Raw genomic sequence first — 26,805 nt, 5'->3', positions numbered from 1 at the left:
TTATACTCAAAAGAAAGATTTGCTCTCAGAAAATAATTTCTGACCACTCAGATACTTGTGCAAGTGTTTTGACAAAAGCTCTGAAGCAGCCCTAAAGCATGGGTATCAATATTGAGATTATACAAGATTATACAGCCTGGCCCATAAACAATTCCTGCTTTTTACAGCTGAAAGCTGGTAGTAAAAGACACAGAGTTTATACTTAACTAATTTTTATACAAAAAGAAACAGAGTATCCATGTTAGAGTTGAACCATGATAGAGCTGGGAGACATTAAGCCTGCTTTTCTTCTTCAAGGTATTTTATTTCTAAATTCTTATTTATTGGAAGCAAAGCCAGCAAGGACTTTTGGGTGATATCTGTAAAGTTGGTATTTTGGGCTAGGTTTCTTTACTTAATATTGATATAAAACTCATGATACTAATTGAAGATATTGGGTAAAAATGTCCCCACAATTTGTTAATACACCTGCTTTAATACAGAAAGTCTAACTTTTGTTTAAAAAAAGAAAAAAAAAAAACATATATGTTTGTGTATCTTTCTCAGAAGCATGTGAAGCAAGATGCCATAATGGCTTCATAAATTAAGCAGCAGCAGCCCAGACAGCAAGTCCCAAGGTCATTTGGAAGAGCATTTGGACAAGTTATATGTGAGCCTCCATGTTGTAGGCAACCTCTCTTACTTTCCCAAGCCCTGGCCTTCCTCCATCAGCAGCAGCTCCCTTTGGGTAGTCAGGCCACCAACCAATTCCAGGGTTGGGAACATTTAAAACCTGGAGGGACTGAAGAAATATTTAAGGATACAGAATAATTCATAAATTTGCAAAAAGAGCTGAAACATCTGGCCACAGGGAACAAAAAGCTGAGCAAATACAATAGCAGAAATTCAGACCAGCCCTTTAGATCACTGTTTTTGGATGTGTTAGCTGGCATAACAAGCCACCCTCTTATCATTGCAGGGTGAGAGAACTGTGGGTTACTATAGGAACAAGAAAAATAAAGTACCTAGGAACAAATTTGACCAAGGAGATAAAAGACCTGTACTCAAAAACCTACAAAACAATGAAGAAGAAACTAATGAAGATACAAATAAATTAAAACATATACTGTGTTCATGGATTGGAAGAATTGACATCATTAAAATATTCACGCTACCCAAAGCAGTCTATTAAATTAATCCTTATTAAAATATCAATGGTATATTTTACAGATCTAGAACAAACATTTCAAAAATTTATATGGAACCCCAAAAGAGCCCAAATAGCCTCAGCAATCTTGAGAAAGAAGAACAAAGTAGGAGGGATCACAATACCCAATATCAAACTATATTACAAGGCCACTGTAATCAAAACAGTCTGATTCTGTCATAAAAATAGACAAAATAGAGAACCCAGAAATAAACCAAGTCTCTATAGTCAATTAATACTCGACAAAAGGAGCCTGAGTATACAATAGAGTAAAGATAGCCTCTTCAATAAATGGTGTTGGGAGAACTGGAATGGTACATGCAAAAATATTAAACTAGACCACCAACTTACACCATACACCAGAAAAAACTCAAAATGGATGAAAGACTAAATATAAGTCATGGTACCATAAAAGTGCTAAAGGAAAACATAGGCAGGAAGATTTCAGATATCCCATATAGCAATATTTTTACTGATATATCTCCTGGGGAAAGGGAAATGAAGGAAAGAATAAACAAATGGGACTGCATCAAAATAAAAAGGTTATGCATGGCTAAAGAAAACATCATCAAAATGAAAAGGAACCGACTATATGGGAAAACATATTTGCCAATGATACCTCGGACAAGGGTATCCACGGAGGACATACAGCTGGCCCATAGACGTATGAAAAAATGCTCAATATCACTAGTCATCAGAGATATATAAATTAAAACCATAATGAGGTACCACCTCACACCTATCAGAATGGCCATCATTAATAAGTCAACAAACAACATGTGCTGGTGAATATGCGAAGAAAAGGGAACCTTAGTGCACTGTTGGTGGAATGCTAACTAGTGTAGCCATTGTGGAAAACAGTATGGAATTTCTTCAAAGAACTAAAAATATAACTGCTGCTTGACGCAGTGATTCTTGGCTGGGAATATACCCTAAGAATCACAAATCATCAATTCAAAAGAACTTATGCAACCCTATGTTCATAACATTACTATTTACAATATCCAAGTGCTGGAAGTAGCCTAAGTGCCCATCAGTAAGTGAGTGGATCAAAAAACTATGGTACATTTATACAATGGTATACTATGCAGTAGAAAGAAAGAAGAAACTCCTGCCTTTTGCAACAACATGGATGGAACAGGAGAATATTATGCTAAGTGAAATAACATAGTGTTGGAAGTCCTAGCCACAGCAATCAGACAAGACAAAGAAATAAAAGTCATCCAAATTGGGAAAGAAGAAGTAAAACTATCACTATTTGCAGACAACATGATAATATACCTAGAAAACCCTATAAAATCCACTAAAAGACTACTTGATATAATAAGTGAATTTGGCAAAATAGCAGGGTACAAAATAAATATACAGAAATCTAAGGCATTTCTGTACACCAACAATAAAATACCAGAGACAGAAGCAAAAAAGAAAATACCATTTACTATAGCAACAAAAAAAATAAAGTACCTAGGAATAAACTTAACCAAAGAGATAAAAGACCTGTACACTGAAAATTATGCAACATTGAAGAAAGAAATTAAGGAAGATACAAATAAATGGAGGCAAATACCATGTTCTTGGATGGGAAGAATCAACATCATCAAAATGGCCATACTACCCAAAGCAATTTACAAATTTAATGCAATCCCTATTAAAATACCAGTGACATATTTCACTGACCTAGAACAAATCCTCCAAAAATTCACATGGAACCAAAAAAGAGCCCAAATAGCAAAAGCAATCTTGAAACAGAAGAACACAGCAGGAGGAATCACAACACCAGACATAATACTACAAAGCCACTGTGATCAAAACAGTCTGGTACTGGCATAAGAACAGACATATAGATCAGTGGAACAGAATTGAAAGCCCAGAAATAAACCCAGGCCTCTATGGTCAACTAATCTTTGATAAAGGAGGAAGGAACATAAAATGGAGTGAGAAGAGCCTCTTTAACAAATGGTGCTGGGAGAACTGAACAGGGACGTGCAAAAAAATGAAACTAGAACACCAACTTACACCACACATGAGAATAAACTCAAGATGGATCAAAGACTTAAATGTAAGCCGTGATACCATAAAAGTCCTAGAGGAAAACATAGGCAGGAAAATTTCAGATATCACACATAACAATATCTTCATGGATATATCTCCCAAGGCAAGAGAAATAAAGGAAAAAATAAACAAATGGGACTACATCAAACTAAAAAGTTTCTGCTCATCAAAAGAAAACATCAGCAAGATAAAAAGGAAACCAACCATATGGGAAAACATATTTGCCAATGATATCAGAGACAGGGGACTGATCTCCAAAATATATAAAGAGCTGATACGACTCAACATCAAGAAAACAAACAACCCAATTAAAAAATGGGCAAAGGACCTGAACAAACACTTCTCTGAAGAGGACATACAGAAGGTCCATAGACACATGAAAAAATGCTCAACATCATTGGCCATCAGAGAGATGCAAGTAAAAACCATGATGAGATATCACCTCACACCAGTCAGAATGGCCATCATCAACAAATCAACAAACAACAAATGCTGGCGAGGATGTGGAGAAACGGGAACCCTACTGCACTGTTGGTGGGAATGCAGACTAGTGCAGCCGCTATGGAAAACAGTATGGAATTACCTCAAAAAACTAAAAATGGAACTGCCATTTGAACCAGTGATTCCACTGCTAGGATTATACCTGAAAAATCCTAAAACCCTAATTCAAAAAAACTTATGCACCCCTATGTTCATAGCAGCCCTGTTTACAATAGCTAAGTGCTGGAAACAGCCTAAGTGCCCATCTGTAGATGAGTGGATCAAAAAACTGTGGTACATTTACACAATGGAATACTATGCAGCAGAAAGAAAGAAGGAACTCCTGCCATTTGCGACAACATGGATGGAACTAGAGAGAATTATTCTTAGTGAAATAAGCCAGGCAAAGAAAGCAAAATACCATATGATATCACCTAATACAGCAAACTAAAGAGCAACACAAACAAATGAACTAAATAGGCAAAGACTAGAATAGTAGTCAGTAGGGGGGAGGGGGGAGGGAGAGAAGAGGGATAAGTAAGGGAAGGGTCTAGTCAAGGAACGTGTATGAATGACTCATGGACATGGACAACGGGGAGGGATATGATTGTGGGAGAAGGGATGGGCTGGGAGGGGGGAGCAATGGGGGAAAAATGGGACAACTGTAATTGAATAACCAAAAAATAAAATTAAAAAAAAAAAAAGAACACTAAGTGAAATAAGCCAGTAAGTTGAAGACAAATACCATATGATTTCACCTAAAGAGGAATCTAATGAACAAAATAAACTAATGAGCAAAATAGAACCAGAGGCATGGAAGCAAGGAACAGACTGAAAATGACCAGAGGAGGGGGATAATAGTTGAAAGAAGGGGAAAAGACTAGACAGAAAACACGTATGAATAGCCCATGGACATGGACAACAGTATGGGAATTGACTGTGGGAGCAGGAGGTAGGCTGGACAGAGGAGGGCAAAGGGGGAAAAATTGGGAGAACTATAATAGAATAACAATTAAAAACTGATTAAAAAAGTAAAGTAGACAGAGCACATAAATGCTTGATTTTGATGAATAAGAAACAGATTGTATTTGTGAGTGAATCTTTATTCATTACCACCATCATTCTCAATTATAAAATTATGTGAATAAAATTATTTTTAGTAAATTATAAATTCCTATGCGTCTGTGGTTATTGAATCACAGAGTTAAGCTTAAATAAAACATACTAAGTCTGTCAGTATCTTAATTCAGAAACAATTTTCCCCAAGAAAGCTGGGAACTTTTTTAGGAAAAAAAGTAAAATCTAATGTATGTAGCTAGGGGGGACATTAAAAGAGTAAACCTATTTTATTTTCAGTTAGATACACATAAAAAATTAAAAATAAAAAAATAAATGTTTCTTCTTAGGATTGCTCAGGCCATGACACCTGACAGAAAGCCCAGCTAAAAGCCAGCTCAGTATAAGAGGGAGAACTTTATGAGGAAATGTGGGCACATTTGATTGAACAAAAGACAGGTCTCCTGAGAAACTCCACTTTAATTGTTCTAGATGCCATTACTTTCACACATGTTTACAAAACTATGGGATTTTCTGCATCAGAAATATGGCCCAAGTATGCTGAGCAAGGTGATTTTATTGACAGTGCCACCAGCTGTCATACTCGAAACAAGCCTTACTTGCCTGAGTAGTTTGACATAGCTTAGAAGATACAGATTTTTTTCTTGTTTTTATATATATATGAAGGTTTTCTTTGCTTTCATGCACATCTTCCAGCAATCAGTCTTTTCCTGACATATCTGAAACCTGTAGTTGTAGTCATAATTTAGCAGAATTCTGAAAGTGTATTTTCCATCTGTTAATTACATTCAACACCAAAAAAGAGAAGACACTATTGAAATACAAACATTTTTAAGGCCGCTCCTTCATAAAACTTAATCTTTTATTAAACATTCATCCTCTAACTTGTATGTGTTAATTATTTTAAATTTTAAAAAATGTACCTTTATGGTAATGCCTTTTACTAGTATGCATAGTTTATTAAGCGGTTGTTTTGCTAACTACTAAACGGTTCCGCTTTGTTAATAATGTCATACTTTGTCCTTGGGCAAGTTTTTTACTTCCATTCTATGAAACTGATATGTTTCAACAAAATATTTTTATGCCAGAGTTTTTGTAATAACTCTGGTTGAAAGAAATAAGCAAAGACCATTATGGTATATTCCAAGGAAATGTCAGAAATTCTATTGTTCTAAACATCAAGAGGCAACAAAGCTCCTGTTAGCAGCTAACTTACAGTGGAATATCTACTGTCTCTAGTTTATATTGAAATAAATGATTTATCTTTAACAATCACTGTTAATAGACCTAGTAAGTTTGTTAATTTAGCCATCCAATTATTCAGTCATTCATTTAACAAAGAAATATTTATTAAAGGCATATGATGTGTCAACACTAGAATAAATTCCCACAATATTATTGTCTTATAAGGAAAGAAGACAAATTATGGCAATATGAATGATGAATAAAATTAATGAAAAATAAATGTGGCACAAAAGTGTGGCAGAAAATAGAGAAATTCACTATACAGGTAATACACCAGGAGCAGCAGGTCTTTATTATCTGCACCTAAGAGGGCTTGAGTGAAACTGTAGGAGGTAATACTGAAGAAAGAAGTAAAGGCCACATCAGGAAGGTCTTTGCAAGACAAAGGAATAAAAACAATTTTAGAGATGTGAGGACTTATTAAAGGAATTCAAAAAGAAGTTAATATATTTATCACAGCTGCATTTTAGAAAGATTAAAAGCTCTGGGGTAGAGGGACAGATTGAAGGAAGAAAAAGACAAAAAGCAGAGACCACCTGGAGAATTATTACACTTAAAAGAACACGGCTGATGGCATAAATTAAGGCAGTGAACTAATAGCCTAGGAAAGGATCTCCACCCACTTTCATTGAGAATTTAGGCACTGATTACACTGTCCTCCACTCCATCATGGCTCCTAGGGAACCCCAGCATTAGGAGAATGACTCACACAAGACCCTAAGCTTCTGGACTTTTGAAGTCTTCAGCTTCAAATTTTTGTATTCTTACTACACAAGCCCAAGCACAGGAATGCTTCTGCTTTCATAATTGTTCACTCTCTAAACACTACCACTGGGCTCTTTTGATTTTCTCCTCTAGTAGTATTTCTGCAATGCAATCAATGCTTCAAGTTTCTCAAAACTGAATTCCATTGACTTTTAAAATCATTCTCTTTAAAACTTCCTCTATGCTTATGCACCCCTCTTATTCCAGGCATAACTTCAAACTTGCCTGAGACCAATTTTATTATTCTTTTAAAGCTGGTTCTGAGCAACTAATGTTCCTGGATAAAACAAAAAAGCCTACACACTGATTACTTGCCATTTAAATACAGCTATTCACTTAGCAAATATTTATTGCATGCCTCTTATATACAAGAAATTGTTCTAGGCCTGGGGGATAGACAGGAACAAGACAAAAGCAAAGCCCTGTTGGCTTTTTCGAGCTAGTGAATGAAATCTATAAACAAAAGAGGCAGATGAAAGGTAAACACATACATAAAACAATTTTAATTATCTCTCTATATATATTTAAATGAAGGTAAACGGATAGAGATTAAGATGGGAATGAGATTAGATTGGGTGGTCAGGGTGGGTCTTTCTAAAGAGATGAAATCAGGGCTAACAAATGATGTAAGGAGCAAACCCTGTGAAGATCTAAGAAAAGAGCCCTGAAATGGATCTCACTTCAGAACAAAAGATACAACCTTTCAAGGCCCTTACAATGGCCCTCAAGGACCTAAAGCAAGCGGGGTCCTTGTCATCTCTCTGATCTTATCTTCTTTTGCTCTCCTCCTGGTTCACTCAGTTCTAGGCACATGGGCCTACTTGGCGGGCACAAGGCAGGCACACCACCATGTTGGATACTATACTGGCTTTGAAGTGGCTGTTTTCTCTGCTTAGAACACTCTTCTTCAGACATTTGCCTGGCTAACTCCCTCAGTGAGGCCCACTTAGAGCAATGCCTAGCTTATATTAAATGCTATGGTAATAATTATTAGCTACTGATTTTTTATAATATACTTTTGATTTTGGTTTCCATCCAGCTAGTTTAATGGGGAAGTTAAACTTTGGCTTGGTAAGAAATCCCCAACCCTGTTCCCATGGCACTTGAGGCAGGCATAGAGAAGTCCTTGTGCCTACATACTTCTGAATTAAACAATAAAAGAACAAGCACATTTGTGGTAGGCTTTTAGTATGCAGGTCATTATTCTGAGGTCTCTGATGGAAGGGCTTAAGCTTTGGAAAAACCGTGATGAGCCTTACGATTTTTGCTCTGCAGCACATCACATCACAACCTGCAGGCAGTGACCATGGCACCTACTTCCAGTTTGAAGGGGAGTGATGGATAAGGAGAAAATACAGGAAGAAACTAGAGAAAAAATAGAAATAATTTAATGTATCAAAATTCTACTCTGTCATCATTGATTTTACAAATTGTTTCAAGTGCCAAAGGATTTCCCTAAAAGTTCTTTGACATATTTGTGTGTCAGCAAAAGCCTAGTAAAAGGTGTTTGCCTTTCATCAGGAATTCCAATGATCAGCAACACATTATTTCTTATTAATAATAACTCAGTTAAAAGAGTGCTTCTCAAACTTTAATGTACGATGAATCATCTGGGGGATCTTGTTAGAAAGCGGAATTTGATTAAGTAGTTTGGAGGAGGTGCCAGTGGTTCTGTGCTTCTAGCACTGTCAGGAGATGCTGATGCTGGTAGAGGGACCATAATTCAAACTTGGTTTAAAGCATGTCTTTCTTAACAGAGTATATATAAGCAGTCTTGATGTATACAGTTCAAAACCTTTCAAAGAATAATTAAAAAAATAAAAATTAAATAACTTGCACTTAGTTTATTCTGGGAATCAGTAAAAATTTTAGATATTGTTCCTCAATATTGCCTACTAGATTATTCAATCTTAAATTCTTAAAGACGTGTAGAATTAGAATTTTGGTTGTATACTTTTGAGAGAATTGTTTAATTATGTACTTTTAAGAAAAAAATGTTTTTATTTTCTCTTATGTAAAAATAGATGAGAGAAACTTCTTCCTGTGACATACACAGACACAGACACATGCTTTTTAATGAACTAAAAAAGATAAAAAAATATCTTTAAATACCTTGAAATCAACTGGAATATTTTAATTTTGTAATGTCAAAAGTTAGTGAGCCCTGGCTGCTACGGCTCAGTGGACTGAGCTGTGAAACCGAAGGTTGTCAGTTCAATTCCCAGTCAGGGCACACGCCTGGGTTGCAGACCAGGTCCCCAGCCGGGGGTGTGTGAGAGGCAACCGATCTATATATCTCGCACAGTGATGTTTTGCTCCCTCTCCTTCTCCCTTCCTTCCCTTCTCTTTAAAAATAAATAAATAAAGTCTTTTAAAAAGTTAGTGAAACCATGTGAAATTGAAAAACATAAATAGGCCATTTAAAATTTTTTTTAAAAACAACATTTATTTCACCACATTGACAAAGTTATTAAAGTAATATGTAAATAAAATTCACCTCAAAAAAGAATTTAATGAAAACATGTGATCACACTATATACATTAAAAAAAAAAACTATAAAAATTTCAGAGCACACGTACCTATTTTAAAGAAAAATGTTTTAAAGAAGAGTGTTTTAATCAGTTTTTTATCCTAAGGTTTATTTAATCAAGTTCATGAAGAAGACTACACTGACTCCTCAACCTCCTCCTTATAAAGTCCCTGGAAATACAAAATTACTCCCACAAGTATTCAAAGCAAGTGTACTTGGAAGACAATCCCCACATCACAAAGAAATGTTCAAATTAAATGGTGCTTGAACAAATCTTTACCATCAAAAACTGCATATCTTTAGAAAGCCGCTGAAACAAAATAGGAAATAGATTTTTTTCCAATGTCCCAAACCATAATACTCAGCAGTTCCAAGTTGCTTATTCTAAATATCATATAAAGGAGCTAGAGACAGTCCATGGAGTGGAAAGCAAATGCAAGATGAAAGTATAAAATCCACAGAGCCTACAGATTCACAGCAACACGATGATCAACATATTCTTGTTTATTGAAATCAAAGCCTTAGTAAAATTATAACTAAGAGGCATCCCCTTGGTGTCTGGAAGAACAAATATAGGAAAGTACTTACTACTTTACATAGCAATTAATAGATTTACTGGACCTATCACATAAGTGAGGAGAATTACAGGATAATATTTTTTTATAACTAAAAATAAAATTTATGTGCATTTCTTTGTGAAAACTCTATAATAATAAAAAAATAAAACGGTTTACTTTGTAAAGTTTATGCTCAGAAATAGAAACCATGCCTTCTGCCAACACATCTTTAACTTCCATGACCAAGTAGTGTTTTCACCAAGTATTTGACCAATGGAACCAATTTCCTACCCAGGGTGATAAGTATTACACATTTTTATTTACTTAAAGCAGCATAAAATAATTCTAGCAGTTTATGCCTTAGTACAATTCCTCATAGGCAGGAGGAATAAACAGCTTCATATGAGCTAAGAGTTGGTTTAGATTATATGTTTGAGAGAAGTCGACTTCTTTACTGTTTACTTAAATCTTATTAAATAATGGAAATAACACAAACTGTCCATTTTTAAGCTATAACTTTTCAAGAGATTTACTTTGGCCATGTGGTAAGTGCTCAGTATTCTTCAAGTTCCATAAAAGTTTAGGTATTGATGGCATTGGACATTTTGCTGTTTGTGAGAAATGTCCAGGATACCTAATTACTTGTTCACCTGATTTATTCTTCATTAATGTTCTAGACTCAAGTTAATATTCATCTTTCCAAGAAGGTTTTCTATATTTTTTGCTTATACTTAGCTGACATTGTCTTGTCCCTGTGCCCGCATTGACATTTCACATGTATTTTGTTGTATCTTTATATAATTATATAATGCTTAATTATCACTTATCATTATGTTTAATGATAATTATAATGATAATATAATAAACTACCAGGCTTTACTAGGTCAGTGACTGGGGCCCAGCCCAGATTTCTATCTCCCATACCTAGTATACTACCTGATAACAACATATACTCTTTCAAAGTGTTTAATAAACAGTCTGTTTACTCTTGAGTATATGGACTTTTTTAAACACTTAAATTATGGCACTATCAAAAACATCATCATTATTATGCCATATAATCTACACCCAAGAGAAAGAAATAATTGTTAATTCCACAAAAATAATGTGAAAACTGAGGCTCAAAAAGGTTAATATACCCAAGTTCATATAACCAATAAATGATGAAGTTATCAGCTTCTTGGACTGTATGCTCTATAACAGTAAGAGGTGGAAAACTTGAGGTAGGACATTTGCAGAGGGAAGAATCTGGCTCAGATTGGGCCACTTCTGACAAATCTGAGTCTATGAGATACCAAAGCACCACAATCCACAGTATTTTCCAGACCCCATCCCTCATATCCTGTAGAGTTCAACAGTAAACTGACCTTGGAACTTCGATCTCACATAGACTTGGACATTTCTAACCTTTGTCACACAATATTATTTTATATTGCATAAAAGAGGTTTAAGTTTTTTTCTCTAGTTTCTTCAAAATTCACAAGCCAGCAATTCACCTCCACTACTGAATTCCTAACGCATTGTGAGCCCAGGCAGTCCAGATAAGAGTAAAGGGGCCGACTTCCGGCCAAGATGGAGGCTTAGACGGACACGCTAGGTCTCCCTCTACAACTAGAGAGGAATACAACTACTTCAAAACAAAGGATAACTAGAAATTCCAGAAAATAAAACTACACGGAAGTCCAACATATGAAGTTATAAACCAACGGTGCCATTTGGGCAGGTAAGAGTTAAAGTGGGCAGTGCTGTTTGCGGTCGCACCCGGAGCGGCGGGCGGCGAGGAGTCCCGGTGGCCAAGCCCCTGGCGGTGCGCGACCCCGGCGAGGAGTCCCGGTGGCCAAGCCCCTGGCGGTGGGCGACCCCGGCGAGGAGTCCCGGTGGCCAAGTCCCTGGCGGTGCGCGACCCCGGCGAGGAGTCCCGGTGGCCAAGTCCCTGGCGGTGCGCGACTCCGGAGCTGGGGAGAGCGGCCGCCGCATCGCCTTGAACAGTGAGGCCCAGGGGGGCGGGAGGACGGATCCCGGTCTCCTAGCTGAATAACTGTGTGAATCCATCTTGGACCCCCGCCCCCACAGAAAGCACCACAGGGCTGCGAAATAGGTCTCGGACAAGCAGGCGCCGGTCGCTAATTTGTGACGCGTACGCAGGCACTGCCCCCACAGCCAGCCCAAGAAAACAAAAAGCATCTGTCAAAATGAGGCAGGCAACTTTAGAAATACCGGTAACACAACTCACCAGGCAGCAGATAGAGAACCTGACAGATGAACAGATAAGAAACCTGTCAGAGGCTCAGTTCTGGGCCATTGTTATCAGGTGGCTTACAGAATTCACAAAAGAGCAGGAAAAAGATATGAAAGAAGCGAAAAACTTTCATAACGAAAAGAACAAAACCACATACGAGATAGAAGGAAAGGAAATAAAATCCAGAGTTCATTTCAACAAACTGGAATTTGGAGAAGGAACAAGCAGTCAACCAATGCAGAGAGAGGAAATGGGAAGCAACAACGAAAGGATCAGAAACCTCTGGGACAGCTATAAAAGGCCCAACATAAGAATCATTGGTTTGCCAGAGAATGAGGAAGATGAACTAGAACTTGAAAAATTGAGTGAAAATATAATAAAGGAGAACTTCCCAGACTTGGGAAAGGGAATAGACCTGCAGGTCCAGGAAGCAAGGAGAGTTCCCAAGAGACTGGACCCAGGGAGAACCACTCCAAGACACATTATAATCAAAATGTCAAAAATTAAAGATAAAGAGAGAATCTTAAAAGCAGCAAGAGAGAAGAAAAGAATTATGTACAAAGGGGTCCCAATTAGACTATCAGCTGACTTCTCAAGGGAAACCCTACAGGCAAGAAGAGACTGGCAAGAAATATTCAAAGTAATGAAAATCCAAAACCTACAACCACGAATACTCTATCCAGCGAAATTGTCATTCAGAATAGAAGGACAGAGAAAGTGTTTCCAGGACAAAATAAAACTGAAAGAGTTCATTAGATCCAAACCACTGTTATATGAGATGTTAAAGGGACTGGTTTAAAAAAAAAACAGAAGCTAGGGAGATGAAACAAAGGCAAACTAAATAGGCAACGAGAGGGAAAGAGGAACTGTGGGTACGGGAAGCATATTGGGGGGAGGTCAACAGGGAGGGGGAATGGGGAAAGGGAGGGAGATGATATAGGAATTGGGGATCAAGGTAGGAGGGAATGGAATAGACGGAGAGAGGTTGGGAGGAACTGTATGCACAACTAATGGACATAATCTAAAAGGGGGGGACAACTGGAGGGAGGGGGGCCACCGGGTGGAGGGGAGCAGAGGGAAGGGAAATTGGCACAAATGTAATAATTTAATCAATAAAACACATTAAATCATTAAAAAAAAAAAAAAAAAAGAGTAAAGGGGCCAAGGAGAAGCAGGAGATGGAGGAAGTCATGCTTTCTTGTTAGAAATGTCTTTATTTATAATCTGGTGAACTACAACTTGCCAATGATAAACACATTTCATTTAATATGAGATTAAATAACATTTTCTTACTATTAAAATAAATACCACATATAAACCATATATTACGAGTCCTACTAGTTGATTATATACCATGCCAATAACAGCAACAAAAACATTGAATAAAAAGAGAAAATACATCATGGACTTGTTATTTTTGTTTAATTGTTTTGTATGGATTATAGCCTATTAGAAGCTTTGAATGATTTAACAACCAATTTATAAAATCTGGGTTTTCTCTCAGTGAAAAATGGTAGAACAGGATTCAGCTTAATCTATTTAAACAGGACTAAATTGTATTTATAGAGTACAGAAATCACTTATATATAGCTCCAAGTTCCATACTATTAATGAAAAGAGTTATTGATTATCCAGAAAAAAGTACACAATAACCAGTCAGTAGCACTGACACTTTTCCAGAAGTAGCAATAGATTTTACAAAGCTTTTCAAACTTGTTCATGCGGTGCTCTATTAAAAACTACCCAAGAATATTGATTCCCTGTATTTTCCCAAGGTACTGCTACTATTGATTTTTGTCCCTCTCTCACTGTGACCCACTAGTTTTACCCTATGCCAAAATGTACAGAAATAAGGAAATTTACAAAGTAAAATATGTTTTCCATTCTTTTTAGCCATAATAAATATCATGGATCAAGGTTCTCATGATCAGTAATACATACTAAGTACCCATGTGTATCATGGGCCCTTAGAGGACCCAAAAGAGAAAAAATATATGGCATCCTACCTTGCAAAACCTAGGACCACACCAAAGCTGAAGGAATGGACATGAACTTCTGAAGAGGCAGAAACAACCACGAAGAGCTCAGTAGCTAGAGTGTGTACACATAGGATGGGTGTATTTCCTTGAATCCACCCATTGACTCCACTGTTTATGTGCCTCTGCATTGTGTTTGCTAAAGTGTTGTTGGTGAAGCTCAGCATAGGTTTTTCTGTGAAATTTTGGGCATGATCTTAGTCTTGTTAGTCAAATGATGTAAACAATTGAAAATAAATGCTTGGACTTGTTCAGGTAATCAGAAAAATGTTTTCATTCCAAAGACAAGGAGGGGAAAGAATAACCATCAAATCCCTTCCACCGCTCACCCCCCTCCCTCCAGAAGCTCCACAATTCTAAATAGAATTTTATACAGAAAATAAAAAAACACAATAACCTGGCATCTTTAACTCAATATTTAATAACAATTTAATGGTGGTGGGCTTTCAGTGAGGACTCCCATTCAGGCTTTATTACTTTAATAAAACAACTTTAGTGCATTTACTATTCTGCAATAGTACTTTACTATGAGTTACCGAAAGTAAACTGCCCTTGTCAAAATAAATAAAGCAAGTACATCTCGGGATTTCACATTCTTGATTTTATAATGTTGCCTTTTAATGTTCATTGCTACTCATTTGCACAATTTAGTTATCTCTCGGGAATTCTTAAGCCACTTGTATGAATTAGAATAATATTAACTATAATATAAAATGAAAGATAGTTCTAAGAATTTTAAAGAAATGTACTCTTAGTCACAGATTAATGAAAAGCAATGTATTTATTTTTACATTTACAGCTCCCACAATGAAAGCAGATGGGCCACAAATATGCTTTTCCTAACTGGTCATTTTTAGTGGCAAAACTGCTGGCACAGCAGTATTTCTAAGTTCCCTTCTTCAACACGAACCCATAGAGAAACTCAACATGTGGTAGCAGAAATAAATTTTCCAGAGACATTGGACAAGATCTTGGTCCTGCCCTGGCACTGTCTGAACAACTGCACACCTCATACAGTGCCTTCATCTGTCCTGGAATGATGCCTTCCACACTGCGCATACTCTTGAGTCAAGAATATCTAGGTATGCTTGAGGACGATAAAGTATGGTTCATATAGTTCTTTCCTTATACATTAGTTCATTTAAAAAAATATGTACACAAAATGGCATAATCCCCACTGAACAGGTAAGGAAACTCCTGCATCTCCAAGAAGTTAATTATCCAAAATCACATTTCTAGGTAGTGCCCTGAAACAATCACAGAACTTACATATTCTAAGTCCTCACAGGTTGACTGTTACGTGAGGAAAATACCTCAGCCCATTATCCCACAGAAGTTTCATAAATCGGAGAGGCTGGGGTCAGAGTGGAGCTATGTACTTGAAGACATCACTAATGCACACTCAATTCTAAGTAATACATTCCCCCTTCCCCTGCTTCTGGTTAAATAAAAATTTTACCCTATCTCTAAGGATATTGTTATTTTTTAGGAGTTACTTCTAGAATTACTCTGAGCTAGTGTGTTTTTATGCTCTTGCTAATTCTTGGAAGCAGCATTGATAAGCTCTACAGAAAACTGATTATCCTCAACTTTAACCCATAGTAACTATAAAAATGCTAAATTCTTAATAAAATCCTCATTTAGTTTAATTTAAATGATGGAACTTGAAATTATGTAATAACGACGAAAATATCAAAGCTATGCTTAGCATGTTGTCAAGTATATGATAAGCTATTACTGTAAGTCTAAATAAGAGAGAAGATATAAAATGGAAGAGACTTTTCCATAAAATCTGGCTACAAATATTAAATATAAAAATGACAACTATTTCATTTTTGTTATCTTAACCCAGAGAAAATACCTGTACTGTTTCTTCCTTTGGAACTCTTTCCTCCATTTTCAACCCACCCTCCAACCTACAGTTTTCATCAGATAAAACTATTGTTGCTACTGAAGGCCCAGCTAATACCTCAGTGTTTAGGTGTGGCTTTCCAAGACAATTGAAACAAATTTTGAAAAACTCCTCTTCTATGATAACCCAACTTAATCATATTTCTTTTTAAAAACCTCCTAGTTTATATTTATTGCTTTACATGTTTGTCCCAACCTTTATTCTCTGAGTCCCTGATGTCACAGACCTTATTTTCTATATTATATGTGTTAGATTCATGCGAGGAAGAAGGGAGGAGACATGTAAACCATTTCAAAGCCTTTATTGGGGAGGTCCAAGCAGGTGGGCTATGTCTGGAGTGACTGCAGCCCCAGGTAGAAACAGAGCAGGGTTTTTAAAGGCTTTAATCCTGAATAACAGGATTATCAGAGTCTAGGCAAGGAGAGAGACCTAACCACGGGTTAAAATGGAAATGGTTGATTCTTGCAAAACAGGTAGTGGGAGTTGGTTCTGAGAACAGAGAAGTTGCTAAATTCCTATCTGCAGATAAGGATATCTTTGAAGGAATAGGCAGTCACTGGTACTAGTGCTTACTACAGGGGCAGCAGATTTATTAGGTGCTGGCTAAAATTTGACCAGAATTCCCAGAACCCAGGTCTATGCCTAAGAATATATATGTGTGTATATATATATATATATATACACACATATATATTGGCTAGGGTATGCCTAGTATCTAAAGCAGAAACTTAGGCTCAGTAAAGATCTAGGATGAGTGAAAAATTAGGTAAGACAACAGAAGCTGTTTGAAATCTGACAACTAAAAGTAAGTCCATATGATAAATCTGAGTGTAGTATTTCCTTATAGTTTACATATAACCTGCACCCCTGGCTGGTTTGGCTCAGTGGATTGAGCGTCGGCCTGTGAGCTAAGTGTCGCTGGTTCGATCTTCCAGTCAGGGCACATCAGAGAAGGAAAACTCTGACTCCAAAAAACCTCCGCTGCCTTGCGGCATACCTCTTCAGGGGAAAGGCTAAGGGAGTAAACCCCGACAGAAAATCCGGAGCCGGAGTCCCTAAGGCGGTTTGACGTTGTAGTCAACACCGGCAACTCCTGCGGCGCACCTGAAGCCAAGCTGTATTGACTCCGTCTTTCCCTTGGACCCTTCAGCTGCGAAGAGAGGGGGGGTCTGCTGCATGGGCAACAGCAGACCCTCCATATCACCCTGCCCAGGCTCTGTAGCTTCAGCTTCACTGGAGAGGACACTCCAGCGTCATCGCAAGATGTCGATTCAACACGGGAGGAGACAGATACCGTGTCACTCCCGAGTCGGACTGCACAACCATTCTCTGCGGTGCAGATAGACTCTTGGGAAGCTACACCATCGTCTCTCGAGACGGACGGCTGCCGACGACAACGACATATAACCTGCTGTAATGGCAGGTATAAAAACAGAATTCAAAGACACCAACAGGAAAAGTATTTTTATGTTTCCATAGCAATAGAAAGTGAACAGAGATAACTAAATGATTATCACAGTCTATCAAATGGTATTGCTTTTCCATTTCAAAATATCTTCTTATATCTTCTCTTTTCCACATAGTTAAATGGATTCGCTAATTCACACTAATAACAGAAATCCTTAGGTAAACCATTGACTTCCCTCTGTAAGGAGGCTAAATTAGCATTAAGATGGGTCAAAGTTTGGCCCAGAAACTTCACAATTGACTGCTTAATTAATTGAGTGAGTTTAACTTATCTTCCCCTGATAAGCATTCATTTAATTGGAAATCTGCCAGGAAGCCAATGTGAATCTCTCATCTGCACAGCATCTGGCTGCAACTGTTTTCAGGCAATAATGATCTCTCCTTCCTTCTGTCTTCCTAATCAAAATGAAATGCTTCCTGTTGGCACAGGCCAACTGCAACCTATGAGAAGAGGGATTCTGAAAAATAAAGGCCTTGGCTTTCCTTCATTGCTGAGGAGATCTTAGAAATGCAACAGCACAGAAACTCCATTTATTTAACATGATACTTCCTCTTTTCTGTCTGTCCACTCCCTTACTTAATTGTTAAGCCCTTAGGATATCAGTCTGGTCAAACTGTCTTAACAACAAAGCCTCAGGTCTATTGACCACAAAAACAGAATTTTGTCAAGCTAAGATAACATCATGATTTTAATTGTTTCAGCCCCAAGCCCGTGAAAGAAGATGACCCTACAAGACCATACCCTCACAGCACCAGACAGAACAATGCCCTACTGACATAGGACCTGATATAATAATTAACTCCTCCTTACCCTGGCCCTAACCAATCAGTAGAGCTCACAATCTCAAGTCCTTTAGTGACTATGATTAATGATTTTTGCCCTATATTTCCGCATTTCCTAGAAGCCACAGGGGAGCCAGGTTTTTGAGCCAGGTCTTAGTGACTCCAGGCTTGGCACCATTTCCTCAACTAATAAACCTCTACTTTTTTTGCTGTAAAATTCTCTTTGCATTTAATTGGGCTTTGATGAGCATAGGTGAATGGGCCTCTGTACTCCTGCAACAGAAAGAGGTGGTGATGATGCAACCACCCAGCAGAGATGAAAAGAAGAATTAATTAGGTTATTCATAAGAAGAGTACAGTAAGTATTGGTACCATTGCCATCATTGCCACCCTTATAGGGCAGAAACAAGTGTTGGGCAACATTGCCCATATAAGGTAGAATGTCTCAGCATTTGGTTCCAGGCACAGAGGGCCTCTACAGAGAAGCAGAGTTTGGTGATCTCTCAGGGAAGAAGAATAACTTAGAAAGTGTTTTATATACTTGTAATTATTTCCTGAAACTTTTTTTGAGTGTGTGTGAACCCCTGTAGCTTAGAGAACCAGAAACTAAACATTATTTTAGAAGCAAAAAAGAAGGGAAGGAGAAAAGGCAGCAAGAAAGAAACTTGGATTTTAGTAGTTATGCTTCTGGGATTTAATTCAAGCCAAAAGCTTTTGCTCCTTATTCTAAGCTACTTATAACTAATGTGTTCTATTCCTCAGCCTAATGACTGAAAAGCATCTATTGCATTGTTAATTGTAAGGGACATGGCACTGAAAAGGGCAGTTTTAATTAACAGTAACTTAGAAAACAAAATCAAGAACAAGGAAATGAATCATCTAAATGGTAAAAACCATTACTAACAATTCAGCAGATCCACATAGCACAGGCCTAAATTTCAGCAAATTATAATGCAGAGGCAATACAATGTATTGACACAGCAATATAACCAAATCTCAATAAAAACAAAAATGGATGGAGCCTCTCTAATATGCAAAACTCTGACCTATAGCCAGAGACAGGCAACACAGCCAATGGTCCCTAAGGGAACAGATTAGCTCACACAAAGTGCCTACTGACAGTCAGTGAAGCGGTCAAGACAAGGACATAGAATTTGAAATCAACATTCAAGAGTGGTTTTCTATGAGACAAAGTAAAATTAAGTAAGAAAGTGAGTTCAAACTTCTTCTTTTGAAAAAGAGCAAAAAAACAAGGGGAAACCAAATTAAAGTGTTTGGAACTGTTCCCAGTGTTTTGTGAGCCATAAAGCTCTCCACACAGCCCACCCCTGTGAGGTTGGTCACTGGGAGGGTGGTCATCAATCAGAATGGCCACACTAGAAGACTCCTCAGGGGAAGTTCAGAGGAAAAATAAAGACCTAAACAGTGCCATATATCAACCCATGAATCTGGAAACAGGATGGTAAAAGATTCATTTATGGTACATATTAATCCAAATGACTACATGTACATTATGTGTCATAAAGTACCCTGTGACCATGCATAAAATAGTGGTACACTTTGTCAGAAAGGTCATCTTGTTTACTCTTACGGCAGCCTTTTCCCTAAGCCTTACCTGTTCAAAACCAATCCACGTAGGTTCGCAGCATGCCGATGTATTCAAGACATTTTATTCACTTCTGTTCTGAGGTCCTTTGATGAAGATTAAAGTGTTTTATCCTGGCACATTCTGACACTTTCTCACAGTAGACAAAACTGACATTAAGTCAGATTTCCTAGGATTGTAACATCTGATAGATTAGAAAAAAATTCTGGTCATTTATTCCACAATCATTTATGAGGTGCCTTCGATGTTCTAGCTCCTCTCTCAATGCAGTGAGTTTATGCTACCCCCCCTAAACAAGCAATGCTGGCTTCCCACTGATTTCAGAGTATAAATGCCACGTCCTGACTTTAAAGTTCTTCTACATGTCCCCAATTTCTTTTGGACATATCTTTCAGTACAAATTTCAAATGCCGCATTTTTCATGAATGTTTTATTATTTCTCCTAAACTGAATGGCCCTTCCGTACATAAAATAACTTTTCTTCTCCTCCATAGAATTGTTTTCTTGTTTTAGTTAAATATATCACTTTGTGACAAATTCCCCTCAAACGTTCATGAATAATAACAGCTTATTATTTCTCATGTTTCTGAGGATTAGCTGGGAGGTTCCTCTGCTGACTTTTACCCATTGTCAGTTGTGTCTAAAGTTAGCTGGAAGGTCAGCTCGGAGAAGGTCTCAAATGACCTTGCTCATACCTGGCAGCTATTGCTGGCAGCCAGCAGGTATGCCTTTGGCCATTTCTTTTTTTTTTTTTTTTTTTTTTTTTTTTGACAAGTTCTTCCTTTGTTCTACAGGCTAGACTGACTTAGTGATGCAATGGTCTCAGAGCAACATTCCACAAGGGCAGAGAAGAAACCTGCAAGACTTCTTGAGGTCTAGACTTTGAAGAGTACATATCACTTCAACTACACATTAGGCGCAGTGAGTCACAAAACCAGCTGTGATTCATGGAGCCATAAAGAGGCTTCACTTTTTGATGGGAGAAACTACAAATAATTTATGGCCATATTTAATTTACCACAGGCCATTTTCTGGTCATAATTATTCATAATCCTTCCACATGCAAAATACATTCATCTTTCCACAAGACTCCTAAAAGTCTTACCCACAAGTAGCGCTGGGCTCAAAATTCAATATCTAATTATCTGTATCTTGTCCAGAGACCTGAAGCTAAATAAAAAGTGATGTACCATGACAATCACCACCACCACCATCCCACATGCATATCTATCCATTGGTATATGGGGATAGAATAACCTCAGCAGAAATATGGGCACACATAACCTCACTAGAGAGATTAGGAACACATGGAATTTACTTATTCAGAGTTTATAATTCTAAAATCCAGCCTATCGCTTATTGCCAGTTGTCCTAATTCTGAAGGCAGAGGATGTTTTTGATCATGGCCCATCCGTGCTCCCTAGGAATGATTCCCTACCCCACTGTTTTCCTGAGTTCCTGGTTTCTTCTCTAGACTCTTGGTTCTGCTCACAGAGTTGCCTTTCTTCTCTATAGAACATATTTATAATTAAGTAGTTCCCATGGCTTGCTTTTGTCCCAAAGCCTCTTTTATACTTTATTTTTTTAGTAATCTGTCACTTTAGTCCAAGTTGGTAGTCTTTTACCAACACAATTCTCTTGAAAACCAAAGCCACATTCATAATTCTTTGGGGAATGCACCCTTCTCTACTTTGGGTTCTGTGTGAAGCCACTGGTGAAAATTGACCTTAAGATTCCTGGAAGTCTATTTGTCTATCTGAAATGATTAACAAAACACTACCTTAAACATTTTACAAGTCACAGAATGTCTTACAGTCAAATATTTGGCTTGATATTTGGTTCTATACCTCACTTACCTTGGTGATTTTTTTTTTAACCGGTTGAGGAGAATGGAAATGAGAGACTGTTTTACTCTTTGGTTTAGCAATCCTAGGACCTTCTATTTTTCTTCTAAAATATACTGTCAGATCAAAGAGTTCCTTCTTTAGTTCATCTCTAGTTTTCCATAAATCATACACAGCGAGGGAAAGCTAATGGGCACTTTCAGTATCTGTCTAGAGATTTCCTTAGACCCACAGAGTATTTGGTACATATCTATCTTTTGAATTACAGCAAGTAATAGTTTTGATAACTTTTTGGCCACGAAGATGCAGGTTGCTTTTTCTCCAGTTTCCAACAGTCCCTTCTCCACTTACTGTAGTCTCCTGGCCTCCATGAGTCACCTGGTTCCAACATTAAACCCATTTAGGGCATCGCTACAGCAGCCCTTGCATTCAGTTTATGTCTGCCAGTCTGTGTCTGCCCTCAGCTGGCACCTTGGTTCTTTGCCAGGTGGCTTCTCACCCTCCAACAGCTAATACAAGCTTCCTTACATGACAGTGTCAGATCAGTGTTCCAAGAGCACCAAAGCAGAAGCTGTCTGACCTCACTTGTATCTCACTCTACTGGTAAAAGAGTCACAGGGCCAGTTTCCATTCAATGATTGAAGGAACAAACTCCACCACGACACAAAGAATACTAGGTTACATTTCCATCCCACATCTCATATTGGAGTTATACTTTTATTCTTACCAGTCTTCTAGGTCAGGGACTCTGTCACCATGGTATCTCCCTCATTGTTTGCCACAATGTTTATGTATCTTCTCCTTAATAAATATTTATTCCACAAAATATAAGGGTTACTAGGTTATTATCTCTAAATAAAAGGATAGTAAAAATATGTCTATGTAAATGTGTAAGACAGCAACATGTTTTTTATAAATGGAGAAACATATGTGGTCTGTCTGGGAAAAGTCCAGCCACTGTTAATATAATGAGAATGGTTTGTGTGATATTGATGTAACCTGGCAGCTAAGGAGAGTGGACTGGAATGTGCATGTATGAACTGTGACGACTTCACTGTACTAGTCAGTGGGGGTGGCAGACACTGTTGAGTGAGCATGTGTATTGTGTGACAGTTGCATTCAAAATGACTGAGTAGAGCAACAGATCTGCATCAGATTTTGTGTTAAGCTTGAACATTCCTCTGCAGAAACTATTCAGATGATTCAGAAGGCTTTTGGAGATGATGCAACAAATACAATACAGATAAAAGTGTGACACAGATGCTTCAAAGATGGTTGAGAATCTGTTGACAGTGATCCACATTCTGGAAGGCCTGCAACAAGAACACCTGAGAATGTTGAATGTGTACAGGCTGTAATCAACAAAGATTTGTGACTGACAGTGTGAGAACTAGAATTCCAAAAACTACTGTGTCTGAGATTTTGATGCAGGACCTTGGCATGAAACATGTCATGGAAAAATTTGTTCTGTGGCTTCTTCTACCAGAGCAGAAGGAACATTGTACTGCAATTGCTAATGATGCTGGGAGAACTATGTAAGGTCCCAAGGTGCCTACTTTGAAGGGGACTGAGGCATCATTGTCTTATGTTCAATGTTTCTTGTATCTTGTATCTTCTTCAATAAATGTATCTATTTTTCATATTACATGGCTGTGGATACTTTCTAAACAGACCAATACCTTGGTGATAAGCACTTACGAAAATTACAAATAATTTTAACATGTTAATTCTGCTATGTGTCTTTAGGGGAAAAGAGAGCTGTTAGATTTCTTTTCAATTAATCTATAATATAGATTTAATTTTTTCAACTTTATTTTTTAAAGATGTTATTTACTTATTTTTAGAAAGAGGGAAGGGGAAGGAGAGAGGGAGAGAAATATCAATGTGGAAGAGAAACATCAATCAGTTCCCTCTCACACCATCCCCTAAATGGGGATCAAGCCCACAACCCAGGCATGTGTCCTGACCAGCAATCCAACTGGCAACATTTTGGTTTGTGGTATAATGCCCAACCCACTGAGCCACACTAGTCAGGACTCTACTTTAAATTTTGTACACCAAATGGAATTGTATTACAAAGAAACTTATAACCCACTTTTAGACAGGGTACATAATTTAAAATATACCTTTAAAAAAGTGGCAAATTGACTTATAAATTCTCACTTGAGGATGTACACATTTCTATTACCACATAAACATTTTCTCATCCATATTGCACTTTCCTGAACATTCCTCAAGAAGAAATGCCATGATGATAAAACTATATAATTGTAAGAATTACTTATTTCAAGTAAATACTTTGGTAGTTATTTTACTTCCATTTAAGCATATTAAAAAATAAAGTTACCAATTACCTATTTTCCATCAAGTAAAGTAAACTTTGATATACAATGGGGTGGAAGGGCATTTATTGATATATTTATAACAATTTTTTTCTTATACTAACTGTGTAGTACTGAAAAAATTAACTAATCTCTACTTATCTATTTCTTCATGTAAGATAGGAAATAGGAATTTCTTTCTGGTCTTTTAGCATCTTTGTTGTCTAATATACCAATGCAAAATTGAAGGACCCATTATGTGTTTTTTACTACCCAAAAACTTTATTAACAAGCTTTATTATTTAAAGGGGATATTGTGGTAGCAGATGATTAATAAGCCAGCTCTACAGCCTAAATATATGTTCCCACATTGTTCAGCACACAAATAAACTGGCTACACACACACACACATACTAAAAAAAGTGTATATAGGTTGAGACTGTCCAGATCACTTATGGTGGCAATTTTATTTCACACAATTAATAAAATTATTAGGAGACTCACCAAGAAAAATAGACAGTAAATACAGATATCTCCAAAAATGAGGACAAATGTCAAATCAAAATACAGGAGAAAAGGTAAAGTTAGAATAAAATATTAAATATGTTGCAAATAAATTTTTTTTAAAAAACTATTTTTTTTTTATTTTGGTTTTTCAATTACAGTTGTCCCCTTTTCCCCTAATTTCTCTCCCCCACCCAACCCACCCCCTCTCCCGCAATCATATCCCTCCCTGTTGTCCATGTCCATGAGTCTTTTATACGGGTTCCTTGACTAGACCCTTCCCTTACTTATGCAAATAAATTTTTAAAAAATTGTTTGTCTTAAACTTCCTAGTTTTACTAAAGTAGTTACATAAACTAATGTCCTCTGATTCTGTTGTTCTTTTTCTGTTATTCTTTTGGCTTCTAATCAAATGATTAAGATACCAGGAAACATTCACATTATAGAATTTATAATTATACTTTTCTTACTGAAAGAGAACCAGGATTCTTAGACAATTGATTTCAGCTAGATCAGGTAATATATAACAGATATCTGGGATATTCTATTTTGACAGAAAACAAAGGCTACTGTGTCAAAATGACACAGGAACCAACCTGAATACATGCTCTCACTGTCCAAAGATAAAACTGTTAGAACATCAAAATAATAACAATAATAACTGCAATATACAAACCTATGTCAAAAAAAATTGAGAAAGTTAACAATATTTTAGAACTCATGGATCACAGTGAAGAACACCATGTTTGTTGAGTTAGATCTGACACTTGTTTTTGACTAACTTTTGGCATCTGAATCCAAAAATGATCGTTTTTCTCTATCACATAAACTTTTTAAGGCACAGGATACCCTCCCTTTGTTCCCAAAATCATACAAAATGTACATACAAAGGAAAATTTTTAAAAAATCACCTGAATATACTATTTATTTTATTCATATAAAGGCTATATATTGTTACTGTAAGTCAAATTGTGTACAGGTAGTTAAGTTCTGCTACCAAACATACATATTAAGGTATTTTACCTTTTCAAACGACAGGCTAGGAAATGCCAAAATGAGAGACTTGAAACAGTCTCCTTCAGTTGGCAAAGCTTTAACAAATTGCTTCATGAGACCCAGTTTTATATGCAGAGGTGGGAATATAATGTTCTTTCTGTCAACAAGTGGCTCACATAGAATGTTTGAATCACCAGGTTTGATGTCAAATCTTGGAGGCCAATTCGACTCCACCCAATGCTTCTCATGAGCTCTGCTGTCCCACATACACAGAAAACAGGGATACTTGGTGTATCCACATTGCTGACCAAGAAAGAAGACAATTTTAAGGTCAACCCAGATAATCCAATTGTGCTTGTGATATTGCAACAGATCAATGACTCTCTTTACATCTTTATATTCTTCACGAAAACAAACTGAATGGTCAATTGGGACTGCACCAAATGAATTGCCATTGTGGAGGAGGACACATTTCAAGCTCCTTCTTTGATCTATCGATGAACAGTCACAATTCAGTTGCATTACAGATTGAAATCCCTAATTCCTCCATTAACCAATGTATGTTATGGCAATACACAAAGCCACCGTCACTTCAAAAGTACTGCAGAAGTGCACTTTCTCTTGATCAAAAGTAGGATGCCTTTGCTCCTTTTTCAAGTAAGTTTTTCTCATGCAATCTTGATGCTAGAAGTTCTGAAGCCTTTTTGGATAGTCCCAAATCTCGAGCCAAATCATTCAACTCATGCTGATCAAATCCCTTATGAACTGAGTCATCTTCAATTTCAAAATCTTCATTGTTGCTGTCACTTAGTTCTTCACCACACTCCTGTTTTTGAAAGAGGGAAGTTCAATGAAAACTGGCACTGGGATTTCAGCTGAATGAGTCACTGGGCATAGAGCTGGTGGTAGACTAGGATACTCTATTTTACATTTATTGTTCTTGTTATATCCTGACATTTTCACTGTACAAAAGTAACAGTCACTTAAATGATCTCTAGGCTCTCACCAAACCATAGGTATACCAAATGGCAATTTATCACGTGTTCCCCTTCATCCACATCTGTAAACTCTTAATACATTGCTTGCATACTTTGTGAGGGGCCCAAGACTTATCTTGATCACCAAGTTTTACTTTAAAATATGCAAAATAGGCTTGCCTGACAAATGTGCTGATGGTTGTCTTTTGGGAATGGTGAAACTGCCA

The sequence above is a fragment of the Furipterus horrens genome, unplaced genomic scaffold (assembly GCF_987537825.1).
Source record: "Furipterus horrens unplaced genomic scaffold, mFurHor1.1.pri manual_scaffold_5, whole genome shotgun sequence".
Taxonomy (NCBI): Eukaryota; Metazoa; Chordata; class Mammalia; order Chiroptera; family Furipteridae; genus Furipterus; species Furipterus horrens.
Note: the sequence above shows the minus strand (reverse complement) of the source record.